The sequence below is a fragment of the Canis aureus genome, chromosome 18 (genome assembly GCF_053574225.1).
Source record: "Canis aureus isolate CA01 chromosome 18, VMU_Caureus_v.1.0, whole genome shotgun sequence".
In the NCBI taxonomy this organism is placed as follows: Eukaryota; Metazoa; Chordata; class Mammalia; order Carnivora; family Canidae; genus Canis; species Canis aureus.
In genome coordinates, this window is record NC_135628.1 from 18,814,949 (window position 1) to 18,825,734 (window position 10,786).

Consider the following 10,786-nt stretch of genomic DNA (forward strand, 5'->3'; position numbering starts at 1 on the left):
TAGACAGGTTACTTAATCTCTCTGCCAAATCTGGCATCTATAAGCTAAAGGGAAGAAAACCAACATCTGATGACTTGCTATTACCACCATTACTTTTTTAAAAAAAGATTTTATTTATTCATTTGAGAGAGAGCGAGCAAGCATAAGTGGGGAAAGGTGCAGAGGGAGAGGGAAAAGCAGACTCCTAGCTGAGCTCAGAGCCTGACGTGGGGCTCAATCTCAGGACCTCAAGGTCATGACCTGAGCTGAAGTCAAACGCTTAACCTACTGAGGCATCCAGGCGTCCCTTGCCATTAGTATTATTACCCCTCTAAGTACTGCTACCTGGTGATACAGAAAAGTCACCTGCCACATAATAACCATTTGCAGTGTGCCAGGACCACGCTCAGCACTCTGTATACCTTCTCATATATTCACAACCAGCCTGAAGGGAAAATCATGATCTTCATGTTCCTTTTGGGGAAACTGAGGCCAAAAGCCATCCTTTACATCTTAATCAGCATGCACAACAACCTTGGTAGTAGGTACTATCATCCCCACTTTACCAAAATGAGAGAGGGTAAATAATTGATCAAGGTTAGAGGCATTAATTCAAACCCAGCTTTGGCTGATTTTTTTCAGAGCATGCTCAAAAAAACATTACCTTTAGTAGAAGTTTCTTTTTGCTTTTTTGGTGAGTGTTTTCCTGTGTGAGCCTTTACTTAGGAGAGAAATGAAATCTTTAAAATACATCTTCCTTGCTTTAAACACTCATGTTTTTCATGGAAGGATACTGTTATTCCTTGCCTAAAGCACAAATAGTTGGGCAGGCCAGACTCTGGAGACTTTGCAGGACTTATGTTCTGACACATAAGTCCTAACATATAACATAACAGCATAGTGTTAGGGAGAATAAGAAGGTGTTTGCCCAAGTGAGGGGATTTCAGGGAACCAAGAATGCTCTCTGATCAAAAACTCCATCATATTCAGCTTCCAGATATTGGAAGTTCCAAAATTAGAACTTTCACTGCTTTGACTTAACAGCACTGTGAACAAATGCTATAATCAATCATTTTGGGGGAACTAAGACATTAAACCAAATAACTATTTTCACCTGAGTAAGTTTCCTTATCCCAAAAGCTGATTTTATTTTTTTTTTATTTTTCTTTGATTTTTCTTTTTTTTTTTTTTTTTTCCAAAAGCTGATTTTAATACTAAGGGGAAAACCAACACATAGGACAGGGGTATGCAAGCTTTAATACTTTTATAGCTTGCCCGGGGGGCTCTTGTTAAAATAAAGATTCAGATTCAGCAGATGTGGGGCAGACCTGAAATCTGAATTTCTAACAAGTTCCCAGGTGATGCCAAATGGTTCATCAGCACACTTTGAGTAACGAAGATCCTAGAACAATGGTTCACAACTCTGGCTGCACATTAGAACCACCCAGAAGGCCTTTAGAAATCCCAATGCCCAGATTGCACCCCAAAACAAACAAATCAAAATCCCAGTGGGTGGGAACCAAGCATCAGTATTTAAACAAACAAACAAACCTCCAAGTGATTCTAACATACTGCTATAGTTTGGAACCACTGACAGGAAAGATGGAATGTAGAGAAAAGATTATAATATCAAAGAGGTCAACAGGGAATGGCAGGAGCTAACATTGCTCTGTGATTTTGCCAGGACTGTCTCTGCTCATAAAAGGAGAGATCAAGAATCAAGTTCTTGTCAAGATTTTTTTTTAAATGATTTTATTTATTTACTCATGAGAGACACACAGAGAGAGGCAGAGACATGGGCAGAAGAGAAGCAGGCTCCCTGCAAGGAGCCCGGTGTGGGACTTGATCCCAGACCCAGGATCATGCCCTGAGCCTAAGGCAGATGCTCAACCGTTGGGCCACCTAGGCGTCCCTCACACAAAAATTTCTTAATCAGGGTCCAGGATCCCTGGGTGGCTCAGCGGTTTAGCGCCTGCCTTCAGCCCAGGGCGTGATCCTGGAGTCCCGGGATCGAGTCCCACATCAGGTTCCCTGCATGGGGCCTGCTTCTCCCTCTGCCTGTGTCTGTGCCTCTCTCCCTTTCTCTCTCTGTGTGTCTCATGAGTAAATAAATAAAGTCTTTAAAAAAGAATTTCTTAATCAACATGGGACAATTCATCTTCAAATTTTGTCCACATTATGATTTTTAAAATATATTTCTCAATGAATAAGCATTCACTTACTTCAGAGCCACTCCCACTAGGAGCAGCTAGCTGTCAGTGAGGCAGATGTTTGCCAGCAAATCCACTCTATCATTTCTCAATCAGAAAGAAGATTAGAAATGGGATTTTCAGCTCAGATGGGGTTGAAGGGTGATATTTATGCCAGAGAAATACTTCACACCACCGCTAAAAAAAATTGCTTTAGGGGAAAAAAAAGACCCTCAACTTCTTATGTGTTATGAATATATGAAAATGAAGCTCTCAGCTTGGACAGGAGGCGGTGGTATCAAAGGTGAATTCACCTGCCTTCCACTTCCAGTGGTGTTTGCTGCAGAGAGACAAAGTATTTTAGCTGACTCTTTATAGCCAAAAAATGTATCCCCATCCACATATACTACCATTCCTCAGGGTTGAAACTAAAAAGGTGGCAATTTAAATAAACCAAAATGTTTAGAGCAGTTAATTCAGGTATAATGATTAATTTTTATGCGTCAACTTGATTGGGTTTTAGGGTGCCCAGGTATTTGATCAAAAATTATTCTGGGTGTTTCTGTGAGGGAGTTTTTGGATGAGGTTAACATTTAAATCAGTAGACTGAGTAAAGCAGATTGCCTTCCCTAATGTGGGTGGGCCCCATCCAATCAGTTGAAGATGACTAGAACTAAAAGGCTGACCTTACCTTGAGTAAGAAAGAATTTTTTTTAACAGCCTTCAGACTACACATCCGCTCTTCTGTTGATTTTGAACTTGAACTGAAACACTGGCTTTCTTGGGACTCAAATCTATTGGGCTTTGGACTGTAAATAAACCATCAGCTCTCTAGGTCTCTATCTTGCTGACTCACACGGCAGATCTGGGACTTACCAGACTCTATATGCATGCGCCTTCATATACAGAGGAATTGGCATGAGCCAATATATATTTCCATGAGCATTCATGTATATATAGACATGTATGCATGTATCTATATCATCTATCTATCTATCCATCTATCTATCTATCTACCCTATTGGTTCTATTTCTCTGAAGAATCCTAATAATTCATAAGGGTAATGTTTTTCACCTTTTGCATCCCTCCAGATTTTCCAATTTTTCTACAGTGAGCATATATAATCATTGATTTTTTTAAATTATACATTATTAAACAAGCAACAGGAAAGCTCATGTCTTCCTACATCACAAGTGTCTCTACTTCCGATCAATGTTGCTTTTCAAACTTCAGAACCTATAAACATTACCTGGAGATCTGTTAAGCCTGGGTGCCACCCTCAGAGATTCTGATTCATGAGGTCCGAGGGTGGGAGCTAAGTGTCTACCTCTCTCTCAAGCTCCTGGGTGATGCTACTCTGAGAATCCTTTGAGTGGTAAGGTCCATGAGCATTGTAAGAGAGATTACGGCCCCTTTCTATGGGACTGTCTTTTCATCTCTTCCTGTGTTTATACCTCCGATTCAGCCCTTTAAGAAATTCTGCTGCATTTTGCAGTTGTCTTTCCACCTGGCTTTCTCATGAGATGAGAAGATTCTGGAGGGCATCAAGAGTGTTTTGCCATTTTTACATTTCCCTTCCCTAACCCAACAATCTTTCCTGTAAACAAATTTCAGAAAAGTTTGTAGAATTCAATTGAGTGTTTATCTTTGTTCTGGTTTCCCAAGCCATCTGATGGTGGCAGGCTGTCCTGATTTTCTGCACAAAAGGGCAGAAGCAGAGTTAACACGATAGGATGCTTTCTGATACTGTCTTCTGCCCTGTCCAAGGAACTTAATTTTCTATAAGCCTAGCTCCAATTCTCTTTGGGACAGTTATATCGAGAAGTGTAATGCTTCCTACCCTCCTGTGACATTAAGGCCTTTCCTATTGGAAGTTAATGATCTTGGGGGAAACCGAGTTTACTCAATTTGTGTTTCCTGACATGTGAGAACATGCAGTTGTGTAGACAAAATGTTTCAATGTTAAAATGATTTTTTCAGTTTTGATCCAAATGTGTGATATTGGATAAAAATATCCTAGAGTTATACATGGGTAATATTGACGGAACTTGACAAGTAGTTGAATATGATGATCTGGCAAGACTTTGGGAAAAGACTGAGCAATATTACAACTTTCTACATTTTCATTCTGATTTGAGTCTTCATGTCCCCATTCCGTTACAACTATATGTGTGATACCCTAATGACTAGCTTTTGTCTCTTAATGCTGTTTGCGATCTAATTTTATTATTGTTAGAACACTATCAGGTTTATACAGTTCTTTTAAGGCATTCAGAGTAGAAATCTTTTTCCGCTGCTAACCTTCTTCTGCCCTCCTACTTTTCAAACTGTATCATTACCTTCTCTTTTTCAGAGCTCCCTGTCATAGTCTCATAATAGAAGTTCAGCTTGTTTGCATATGCATTTGCATGTCTTCATTAAGAGGAAGACGGCAAAATGATTAATGAGTGCTATTTCTCATTTCACAGAAGGAATGTCTATATTTTATATTCAGAGTACTGAAAAAAATAGTCCTAAGGTAGCTTAATATCAGATCACTTACTGCATATATGTTATTTAAAATGTTTTTCTTATAAAATACATACTCATGCTAACTGTGGGCATGTTAGAGGTAAAAGAGAGATAAGTAAAAATAAAAACGTCCATATTCCCACCAGCATGCATAAATACATTAATGCTGTTGTCATATTTTTCTCCCTGGGGCGATTAGCAGTTTTTTAGTTTGTTTTCTGCATTTTATGTTATGTAGGAATATGAACATACTGTAGAAAAAAAGCTTGTTAGAACCTATATCAAAAGTGCCTATCTTTGTGTGTTGAAAAAATTACAACTACTTTAGTTTTTCTATATTGTGTAAATTTTTAAGTGATTATATTTTACTTTTATAATTGGAGACCATAAGAAATCTACCTTCATTTTGGAATGAAGTCATTAAAATTTCTCCATGTCGTTTTATATATATATATATATATATATATATATATATATATATATATATTTTAAGATTTTATTTATTTATTCATGAGAGACACACAGAGAGAAAGAGGCAGAGACACAGGCAGAGGGAGAAGCAGGCTCCATTCAGGGAGCCCAATGTGGGACTTGATCCCGGGTCTCCAGAATCACACCCTGGGCTAAAGGCAGTGCTAAACCGCTGAGCCACCCAGGCTGCCCATCATTACATATTCTTAATGTGATGTTGAATGGCTATCTGAAATCCCATTGTATATAATTTAATTTATTATTCCTCTATTGATTGAAATTTAAACTGTTGCACAGATTTTGCTTTTTGTGATTCATACTGGGATAAAAATTCTTGCACATAAATCCGTGGGTGACTTTATGCTTATTTTCTTAGGCTTGATTGCTATAACTTGAACATGTCAATGGTAGGGCCACCAGCTGAACACAGCTAGAGAGCACCAGACACAGTGTATCCTATATAAATGGTGCAAATTCAAAACACAATGTGAGTGGTATCCGCTGCAGTAGAGTAATGACTGGATTTGGTCAAAGACTGTGAAAATGTTTAAAGGCCTTGATAAAAAATTGCCAAATTGCCTTCTGAAAAAATTGTCCCACTTTATACTCATTCCCAGGACTCACCCCATCCATATCAAAATTGAGAATTAGAAATATTTTTAAATTCAAATTTGTGAGGAAAAAATGGTATCATATTGCTGTTTTCATTTGTATCTATTTGATTAATAGTGATATTTAAAGTTTTGCTTATGTCTATTAATCATTTATATTTCTTCTTTTGCAAGTTGCCTATTCACATCTTTTGCCAGAATAATCATAAGTACTGAGTCCCAATGACAACACCAAGAGTTGTAGGTGTGTGATCTTATTTATTCTCCCCAATTATACTGCAGAAGTCACTTTTAGTACCTCTGTAATATAAATTAGAACTCTAAGAGGTGAATGGCAGTTGTGGATCTTGCCCAAGATCTCACAGCAATTGATAGGACTTGGATTTGAACTACCTCTAGAGCCTGAGTTCTTTATCACTGGATTATAGTGCTCCTTCATTAGTATGTCAGTGTTCTCTATGACTGGTTTGTCATAACTCTTTGTATAGTAATTATAATGAACTTTGGTCAAATTTGTGGCAAAGGTATTTTTCTTGGCTCATTATTTGCCTTAATGTGATGTACTATAGATTTAAGTCTCCATATTAACTTACTGACTTCTTTGTATATTAGATTTCTGTCATATTTTTTAAATGTTTAAAATTTGAATCATGGTATTACTAAAATGCTTGGTGTGAAATGATATTTTCCTTTCTAATAAAAAAAACTATTGGAGTAAAGACTGACTTTGGAATATTAAGAATGAAACATATGTAACCATGATATGTGATTATGTGGAAATTAAACTACTTAATGAAGGGACATTTTAATCCTCAATGGTGTTTCCACTGTCTTCAGGGAAAAACAATAAACTGAAAATGTAAGACAAATAACAGAAGATTGTTCAAATGTTTAACAATGTAAAAATATTTTAATATTTTCAAAATAAGATGGTGATTAGATAAAGTTTGTAATTTTTGTAATTCTTAAATTAATTGACTGGAAATAGTAAATAAATCTTCATGTGCACTAACTCAAAGATCTGATAAAGTAGAAAAAAATAATATAAAAAATAATATAAACTCAATGAGGAGCCTGCTTCCCCCCCTCCCTCTGCCCCTCCTCTGGCTTGTGTGCTTTCTCTCTCAAGTAAATAAATAAAATATTTTTTTAAAAAGCCGCTTAACCAATAGAGCCACCCAGGCACCCCAATGGTATGAATAACTTTAAACAACCTGAAGATTAGAAAGGAATAAGTTTCCTAGTGAGTGCATTTCTTACTGTCTCTGTGCTTGAAGACAATGTTTGCTAGCTAAAAAAAATTTACCTCGAGGAGATTATTTTTTATATTTATCTCTTCTTTCCATGAATTTTTATTTCTTGGTGGTTTCTTCTGCACTAATTGAATTTTTCTCATTCCATTTTTCTTTCTATTCATTTGGAAGTTATTAACTATTGCTATCTGTTTAAAAATCGCCATAGACATTTTTAGATACACATTTGAGTTAACAAAGCCTAATATTAATCTACATCCATACCATACAGACCATCAATAGTAGGGCACGAATCTGCTTTAACTCTAGTTACCTGGCTCCCTAGGTTTTGCTCTTCTAGTATTTTAGCTCAATCTTGTTTTTTCAACACAGGAAGTTAGACATTGTTATTGCTGTTTTGCATTGACGCTGTTTAGATTTAAACAGAAGTTTCTGATTTTCTTTGCTCACAATTCTTTGTTGTCCTTTGGACTTTCTTTCTGTATTCCTTCTTCCTAAACCATATGCTTTGGGTGGCTCAGCGGTTTAGCGCCTGCCTTTGGCCCAGGGTCCAATCCTGGGATCGAGTCCCACGTCGGGCTCCTGGCATGGAGCCTGCTTCTCTCTCCTCCTGTGTCTCTGCCTCTCTCTCTCTCTCTCTCTGTGTCCATCATAAATAAATAAATAAATAAATAAATAAATAAATAAATCTTAAAAAAAAGAATTTCTTAGTTGTAATTCCTTTCAATTTTTGTCTGTAAATGTCTTCATTTGGTCTTTTCTTTCAAATAAAAATGTAGGTTTGTATAGAATACAAGCTGAAGGTTAATTTCTTTCAGCACTTTGAAAATAGTGCTGTTCATTGTGTTCTGACAAACACAATGTTTTCTGGCCAAAAAAGAAGTCTACTATTAATCTAATTATTATTTATTTTTGTCTATATTCTCTTTTTTGTTGCTTTTAAAAGTTTTTTCCCCCTCTCTGTTTGGTGGTTGTGATGTTTTCCTACAGTATGTCTAGGTGTGACATTATTCCATTAAGGATTCACTGACCTCATGAATCTGAGGAGCCATGTCTTTTTTCATTTCTGGAAAATAGCTGTTAACTTTTTGAATATTACCTATTCAAAACCTTCAGTGATTTAGACATATGTTAAACCTTCCCATTCAATGCTTTTTAACCTGCCTTTCATATTTTTCATTTATTTGTTTCCCTGTGCTCTATTGTAGGTGATTTATCTTCCCTTTCATTAATTTTCTCTTCTGCTGGTTATCCATCAAGTAAATATCAATTTATCTAATCTGCTGTTTATCAACTGAGTTGAATATATAATTTCAATTCTTTAATATTTCATTTTTTAGGATTTCATCTCATGATTTTTCAAGTTTCTTGGGCTGTTTTTCATAGTGTCTTGGTCCTTTAACTTTTGATTCTCTCCCACATTCTTTTAATCATCTTAATCATCTTTCTGCCCCTTCTAAATCCCCCCTTCCCCATAATCCACCCTGCTCTGTGCCCTGAGAGCTTGAGAGCTGGACTACACAGATGGAGTCCCTTGTCCAGAGAGGTTCCTGCTTCTCCCCCAAGGCCTGGCAGATCTCTGCTTGCTACTGTGCAGCAGTCAAACCCAAAAGAATTTCATTGCGGCTCCAAGAGGGCAGATGGCTTCTGCTTCTGACCTTTCCTCAGGATAGTAAGTCTTTGAATGCTGATATGGGGAAAAGGGTGTGTCCTTCCAGAGGCATGTGGTTTTGCTTGTTTCCTCCTCAGCAACACTGAAGACCAGAGGTTTGCTGTTGCTTCCCCAATAGCTTAGCACTTCCACCTCCTAGGAGAGGAACAGGAAGGTGCATCAGTAGCAACTTCTTCCTGCATTCTGTGCCACCCAGAGGGGGTCTTCTCCAGTGTCCGGGCCAATCCCAATCTTTCTCAAGAACTTGGAACTTGGGAGTGGGTACAACTCCCCTTGTGTCTGGGCCCCGGATTATTCTAAACTGATACTCAGCCTTTAGCAATTCATTTTTTAAAAAATATCTCCTCCCTACTCCATGGTAGCTGTCTCTCCCTCCCATGCACTGTCAAAAGCAAAACAATTCATGCACCCTGACTCTCCTCTAAGTGGCGGTAGGGTTGGTTTTTGTTTTTGTTTTTGTTTTTTTATCCATTGAAATTCAGTTTCCTTACTGCCTTATGGCCTCAGCCTTCTGATGAGTTCAGGAAAGTTAGGATTTTGTACACTGTTCTATATTTTCTTATGAAGATGGGAGTGCCATTCTCCTGCAGCTTTCTGTATCCTAAGCAAGAACGTTATTATGAGCAGCACCACCTCTCACTTTGCAGACACTCTGGTTTGTGGGATAAGTTACATGGCCACCGAAGATAAGGCCAGAGCTCAAAGTCACAAGCACCTGGCAGATGCCTTCAGGGGAATGCCAGCTGCAGGGCTCAGTGCCTCTCTGGGTTCCTGTTGTCTTATTTTGCTGGCCTGGGAGGATTTCCCTTATTTTCCTATAAGCTCAAAGATGCATTTAAAAAGGTGTTTTTTTTTTGTTGTTGTTGTTGTTGTTTTGTTTTGTTTTTTGTTAAAGAAGCTATGATTAAAAAAAGAAAAAGAAAAAAGAAGCTATGTTATCCAGCATTTTTTAGGTGATTTGTAACAGAACGGCTCTTCCAGACAGCTAGTGAGTCATTAGCCAGAAACAAAAGTCGGAAAAAAAAAGTTTTCTAATGCTAAAATTTTAATAATTTATTTTTTTACTTACTAACATTAATGATTCTTGAAATTGCTGATGAGACGGCTGGAGAAGTAAAAAAGCAATGGTTAATGTGAAATTAATATTTTAGAAATGGAATCCATTAATGTAAAAGACGGACTTTACTAACCTTTTCTTAAATACTCTTAAATACTCTAGAAGTTCAATTTATCTGGAGGGTGTTAACATGAATAATTTAAAATTCATTTTCCGACTGCAAGAGAAATAAAATTGATTTTGAGAGTTTTGCTGAATCCAAAAGCTTAGTTATTTCTAACAAAATTCTTTTGACAAATGATGAATGGATGGTTACATGATGATAGATATACAGATTAATAAATAGATGGTTGTTATAGTATACTAATGCAAACTTTAGACACTGATCTTATCATAACCAAAGCTGAGTCTGAGTTTAGAGGTCAGAGCATTGCTAGGCCAGAAAGTTGGTCAATTAGAGGCAACCAATCAAATAACAGAAATCAGCCAAGTGCCTACCTACTTATGCTACTAAGACTGCAGTGAGACTGCATCCTGGAGAAAAGCTGATGCTAAGTTTTAATGGTTTAAACTAAGATGTTTCATTAAAGGACAGAATCATTGCAGGAAATCCTCCCTTCCCACCCCCCACCCCCCCAAAAAAAGTCCTATGTACTTCTGAGTTCCATTTAGGCGGCAATGTTATCCAAGTATGTTAACATGATTTGGCTGACTGGTTGACTAGATGGTTGTCTCCTTCCTCATTCATCATCCATGGGTTTTCTCTCGTGCACACCAAGTACTCAGTTGAGGAAGACAACCTTTCAAATAGAACTGATTGTTCTTTACAGTCAAGGATACAGGAATTGGGGGCTTCCCACTAAATCAGCTAAGTTCCGATTGTAGGAACTATATTCGAGGGCATACTTGAAAAGCTTCAGTTACAATACTTCCTTCCTTAAAAATAAGGATTTGATCATTTATTTTTGGCATTTTCCTACCCTCTCTGACAGGCTAAATAATGGCCTCCCAAAAATGTCCTCATCCTAACTCCTAAAACGCG